This window comes from Myotis lucifugus, unplaced genomic scaffold (genome assembly GCF_000147115.1).
Source record: "Myotis lucifugus unplaced genomic scaffold, Myoluc2.0 scaffold_576, whole genome shotgun sequence".
NCBI lineage: Eukaryota > Metazoa > Chordata > Mammalia > Chiroptera > Vespertilionidae > Myotis > Myotis lucifugus.
Genome location: NW_005871624.1, coordinates 97 through 6,468, shown reverse-complemented (window position 1 = coordinate 6,468; position 6,372 = coordinate 97).

Genomic DNA, 6,372 nt, shown 5'->3' with positions numbered 1-6,372 from the left:
GCCCCCAGACTTTCATACTTCAAAACTTCCCCCACCAGCCCTGGATGAAGCGCCCAGGGAGAGGGCTGGGTATTAATAGTAATTTATTAGGTCTCGCTTATAAAGAAGAAGGCACGGGATTAGCACCAAAGCCCCACTCGTTCTCCTTGTCTGCTCCTTCCCTCCCTCCCTCCAGCTCTGTCTTCCTTTTCCTTTCCTTTTGGCCTCCTTTACCCCTCTCCTCCCTCTTTCTCTTTTCTTGTTTTCTCCTGGCTCTGCCACTTCCGTCTGTCCTGGCTTCGAGGCCTCAGATCCAGGAGGGGTCTCCCTCCTGGGTCTCCCACTGGTCTCATCAGCTCTCTGCGTTGGGATGTCTGGGGCACCGGGATGTTTTGGGGAGCACCCCTGTGCTTGTCTGGTTCCAGAGGGAGGGCGGGAGGTGATGCGGGAGTGGGGGGAGGGGTGTGTTAGGGTGTCTGTGTCCATGCATGCCTTTATGCAGTCACTGTTTTACAAATAGTTATTGAATACCTACCATGTGCCGAGCACTGGGTTGGGCCCTGGGCCCTGGGGATTCAGTCCTGAGCAGGACAGCCCTGCCCCTGGGAAGATGGACAATAAATATTAAACTGACAAGTACACATGAGGTCACAGATTGTGGTGCACCCTAGGAAGGGACAAACAGCAGACGTGATGGAGAGCTATGCAGGTGGCCACTTTAGACTGGAGCCAAGAGGGCCTCTCCGAGGAAGTGGCTTTGGGTGACGCGTGAATGATGAGAAAGACCCAGTTATGAGAGGAGATTGGGGAAAGGGTCTGCGGCCAGGAGAACAGCCTTTGCAAAAGCCTTGAGATGGGAAAGAACTTGATGTGTGAGCATATAAATGGAGGATAATGTGGCAGGAGGGGTGGGTAGAGGGACAGGAACGAGATGAGTGGAACAGGGTGGCACATGGGCATATGGGCACGCCCCATCTGTACTCGCACCGGGTCCCATGCTTGGTTGAATGCTCTGCTGTTATTATCTTGAAATTCTCAATTTTTGAACAAGAGATTCTGCATTTTCATTTTGCATTGAGCCCCATAAATGATATAGCTGCCCCTGGTTGGGGAGGCCAGCAAAAGAAGTGAATGTCTGTGTGTGGAAACATGAGGGCCAGTTAGCTGGTGTTTGGTGAAGGAAGGAGGAAGGAAAAGAAGGAATTTGTGCACACATGTGTGAACTCATCTGTGAAGTGTCACAGGGCCACAATGACCTAGACCAGGAGCTGCTGCTACGTGTAGAGGGCTCACACTCAGACGTGGCCCCCACGTGCCCACAGTCCTGCACGGCCTGCTCCATTTCTCAGGGCCTGCTGCCTGAGGGGCTCCCAGGAGCTGTGTGTACCAGGCCTGAAGCAGGTCCATGAACAGGGATAAGGCCAGGCTCATCCCAGGCCCTCCTTTGAGAAACACAATGACTCCGCCCCAGGTGGAGACGGCCCTGTCTTGCCTATAAGACCTGAGACTTTGGAGCCAGACAGACCGAGTTCAAATTTGGCTTTGATACCCTGTGGATGCAAATACTGGACTTGGGTAGGTGATTTGCTTCTCTGTACCTCAGTTTCCTTGTCTGTAAAATGGGGTTCACTATTGAGTTGCCGAGAGGATTAAATAAGGTAATGAGAGAGAAAGCTCTTGGCAGAGTCAGAGCTTGGTAAATCCTTTCAATAATGTTAACAGTTATTATGATAATAATAATAAATCTCTGGAGACTGGGATAAACATTTGCTTCTGCCCCCAAATGTCTGCAGAACCATGAACAAGTCACTTATTTCTCCTGGGCCTCAGTTTCCTTTTCTGTTAAACTGGGTGATAGCAATCAGACCGTCTAAGCAGGCTGGTTGGGATGATCCGCACCATCACTGTGGAGCTTCTTTGTGAACTGATGTCAGTTGTTGGCACATTCCCGACCCCCACCTCCTCCATCTGGGGGCCAGATTTCTCCAAATCTGCCCACCGGGAAGGGAAAGCACCCTTTGGTTCTTGGCAGAGCATAGAACCATGTCCCTGAGTTATTGTTGCTGTCGCTGTAAAGTCTCCCTGGGAATGAACTCCAAGTTCAGGGTCAGTGGTTGGACAAGGAAGAGGAAGGTCCAGAAGTCAGGGCAGGGGAGGGGGAGGATGAGTTGAGGGAGGACAAAGGAGCCGGAGCCCCTGCTTCCTTCCTCCTTCTGGGCAGGAAACACCCAGAAAATGGTGAGAATTAGTCTCAGACAAAGAACCCAGGCAACAGTCTTGAGTGGGCAGAGTGCCCACTTCATCTGATTTGCAGGAGCCTCCAAAACGCATGGGAAACCCTGAGCAGCAGCAGCAGCCACCTGGGGAGGGGAGCCCTACCCCACGGAGGTCCTGGCCACCCCTAAGACAGACCAGGAGCTCTGGGGACAGGATGGCTGGTCCACATCTAGACGTGGCTGCCAACCAGCAATGTGACTGCGGGGCCACTTAGCAACAGTCACACTTTCTCAGAGTGCTGCTGGGAGAACCTGGTGCTCTAAGCTTCTTAGCAAAGCCTGGCACACAGTGAGTGCTTTAGAAAGGTTAGTTATTATTATATTCCTTAAAACCTGGGGCCACCTAGTGAGTTGTGACAGTCTGTCAGATCTGATAGACTAGTTCAAAGCCTTCCCCGATATTTTGCTGTATTTTGGGCTGGCAACAATCATTCATTCATTTGTTTATGCAATAAATATTTATGGGCCATATTTATGGCAGCCAAGGGGAGCAGCTGGAGGGGGGCAGGGCCTGATCAGCTCCTGGAGGGGCATGTGAGCGAGAACTATCATTTATTCAGCACTGGCTATGGGCTTAGCTTGTGAGCACTCAGACTCCCACTACCCTGGAGGTGGGTGACAGCCCAGTTAACAGAAGAGGGAGCCCAGGTGAAGTCATGGCCACAAGATCACACAGCTGCTGAGTAGCAGCCCTGGGACTCGAACCCAGGCCTGCCTCACTCCGAAGTTTGTGCTTTTCCAAATCTGGATTCCAGGTCTCCCTTCGTGCTGCTCCCCTCTCCGCTTCAGCAGAGCCAGACCCCAGAAGCCAAAGGCTGGCTGTTTTCCATTGCCCTCTGTAGCAGGATCTCTACCGTTTCCTCCCTGAGCCTCCTGACCGTGCAGATGGCTTTGGGGCTTTCCTGGAGGGGAAACCCAGCCGGGAAGCAGCCCAGCTTGGAAACTGTGAGTGCAGGTGACTCCTGACATTCGGCTCCTCAGCTGCAGAGTCTGGGTGCCTGAGAGGGGAGCAAGGTGGGGGCTCCCTGGATGGTTGCTGAGCCAGTGATACCTCAGGGGCCTCCCTCTAGCTCTGTAGCCTGAGACAGGTCATAGCCCCACTCTGGGCCTCAGTTTCCCTACCTGCAAAACGTGGAACAGGAACAAAGCCCCAGCACTGGCCCTCTGCAAGGCGATAGGGCTGGGAGTTCGTGTGCCGATGGCAAGCCCTCCTGCCCACCCTTCCCCTCGGGCTCTTGTGAGGATAAAAGGGGAGTGTAGCTACAAAAGGACTTTGAAATGGAATCCAGAGCTGGATAACGGAGCAGATCCGGAGGCTGGTCCTTGTGTTGACTGAGACCCTCCACATCTGGCTGCAGCTTCTGCCTCACCCAGACTCCTGCCTGTGGGCCTGGAGCGAAGGAAGCCTGGGGCAGGGTTGGAACCAGGAGGCCTCTGGACCTGGAACAAGTATCCCAAAGCCAAGAAATCACCCACATAGATATAATACTGGGGGCCTTCCCACAGCCTCCCTGCCATCCCGTGGAGCTGGATCTGCATCTTGATTTCGCTGAAAGTGGAGCCCGGAGAGGGAGTTTAGGAAAAGGAAGAGGAGAGCCCGTAGCTGACACTCTCCTTGTGCTTGGCTCAGGAAACCCCTTCTGCTCTCCGGCCTGTTCCTCCATCTGCACCAGTGCGGGGCATAGATCACATGACCTCAGAGAGCCCTTCTGGCTCTCCCAGCCCCAGACAGTGGCTCTCTGACTTCTGCCCTCCAGGCTATAGCTTCCAGCAAATGGAGTCCATTTCCACCCTCGGGGGACTCCACGTGGGGTTTTAACCACACTCCCAGCTCCATCTGCTGCAGCCGCCCCCAGAGGCTCTCCAGAGTGGACAGAAACCAAGGGAGGCGGGCAGGGGATGCCCCTCCCCAAAAGGACTCAAGGGCAGGAGTCTCACTTCCAGGCTCGTGCGCTTCGATGGAGAGATGACGAGCTGGAGGGATGGCCGGCGAGGCAGCTGTACATGGAGAGGCCGGCATCCCGGGCACAGGGCATGCCCACCCAGCTTCCACGGGCTGGGCCAGATGGTGGAGGCAGCTGGAGGGCAGGGGGAGGCTCCTTGCTCCCTCACCTCCCAGGGACTCTGCAGGGGCCTGGATTTCTTTCCACACAAAAAACACGTGGGGAGAAGGCTTACCCACAAGCAGACTCCGGGAAACATTTTAATCTGGTGGAATCACAGTTGTAGCATTACTAGTACAGACACTTAATATGCCACAGACTTCTAGAAACTCAGAGGCATAGCTTCCTAGAGTTTGAAGAAAGTGAGTCATAGATTTTAGGTTTCTAAACTGTGCAGTCCAACACTGTAGCCACTAGCATGTGTGGCCATTGAACCTTGAAATGTGGCCAGCCTGAATTGAGATGTGCTGTGAGTCAGGTACACAGAGGATCTGGAGGACTTAGTACAAAAGAAAGAACTTAAAACATCTATTTCTTTATATTAATTACAGGTTGAAAATATAATATTTGGGGTATATTGGGTTAAATGTATTATTAAAATTAATTTCACCTGTTTCTTTTAACTTTTTAAAACATGTCTATTAAAAATAAAAAATTTCATGTGTGGCATTTCAGAACTTCATTTTTTAAAAAATTGATTTCAGAGAGGGAGAAAGGAAGAGAGAGTGAGAGAAACATTGATTTGTTGTTCCACTTATTCATTCATTCATTGAGCCTTGATTGTGTCCTGACCAGGGATCGAACTTGCAACCTTGGCATATCAGGATGACGCTCCAACCAACCAAACTGTCCATCCAGGGCCGCATTTCAGAACTTTAAAGGGACCGAATTTTAGACCCAGAGTTCCAGATCTTTACATCATTGAATCTTAGACAGTGACTCTCAGAGCCAGGAAGAATCTGAGAAGAGTCCTGGGCCTATTCCCACCCAACGCAGGGATCCTCCAGTGCTGACCCATGTCTGCCTACCCCTTCCCTTCTCCCGGTTGTCACCCCGTGGAGAAATTGCTGCCCCGAAGCTGCTGGGCTTTTGGACACGTGAGTTTCCGCAAGTCGGGTGTGTGCGATCTGCTTCCCAAAGCTTCTTCCAACCTCACGTTGGCTCCCAGAGCGCCTTCCAGGGCCTCTGAGAACAAATCTGCTTCCCTCTCCCCATGAAAGGTGGGGAGTCTGGTCCTGCAGGCTGCAGGGCAAACCTCAACACCTTTGTTACAGGAGGGTTTCAGGGACACCTCCCTCAGCTCCAGAGGACTCTCTCCAATCCCCATCCCTCAGCAGAACTGTTCCTGGGACCCCAACAATGGATTGAGGGTCCTTCCAGCTTCCCAGTTTGTCATTGATCCTGTCTGTCCACTGGGTAACTGGCCTGCCCCTCAGGCCCTCCACACCCTGCCCTGTTTCCAGCTCCAGGAAGATGTAGGATGATGGGTGACTACAGTTACTAGGACTCGGGGTGACACAGGAATCAGGAGGTCAGTGTAAGGTGTCCCAAATCTGCCTGGGAAGTGCTTTTTTCAGTTTTAAGAGACTCTGGGGAGGAAGAAGGAAGAGGCTTTCTCGCTGCCAGAGAGAGAGAGTCTCATTACCAAGTGGCGATGACTCAGAGGACTTAGCCATTAGAGGAGATCAGAGGTCAGTCAGGGAGGCTTCCTGGAGGAGAAGGACCTGAAGCTGGGACTTGAAGGGAAGGGGGCAGTCAGCCTGTGAAGAGGTGGCGGTGAGGGCATTCTGGGAAGAGGGGATGCTGGGCACACCTGGCACATACCCAGGCCTTGAGGGCCCCAGGCTGCCTGGAGTGGAGGGGTCAGAAGGTGATAGGTCTCTGAGGGGGGTCATCTGGCTGAGGATCGGTGGGCGCTAGCCTCTGGTGTGTGTGAGTGTGTGTGTACAATAGAGGAGTGTTGGATAAAATGACAGTAACGACTACAGTTATGCCAGGCATGGTGCTAAGTGGCTTCTCATTTAATCTTCTCCACCACCCTTTGAGGTAAGTACTATTATCCCACTCTACAAGTAAACAACTGAAGCCAAGTTAAGTGACCATAAGTGAGGGCTGACGCTAGATTCCAACACAGGACAGTCTGGCTCCAAAGCTCTTAATCACTCGGAGGAGGG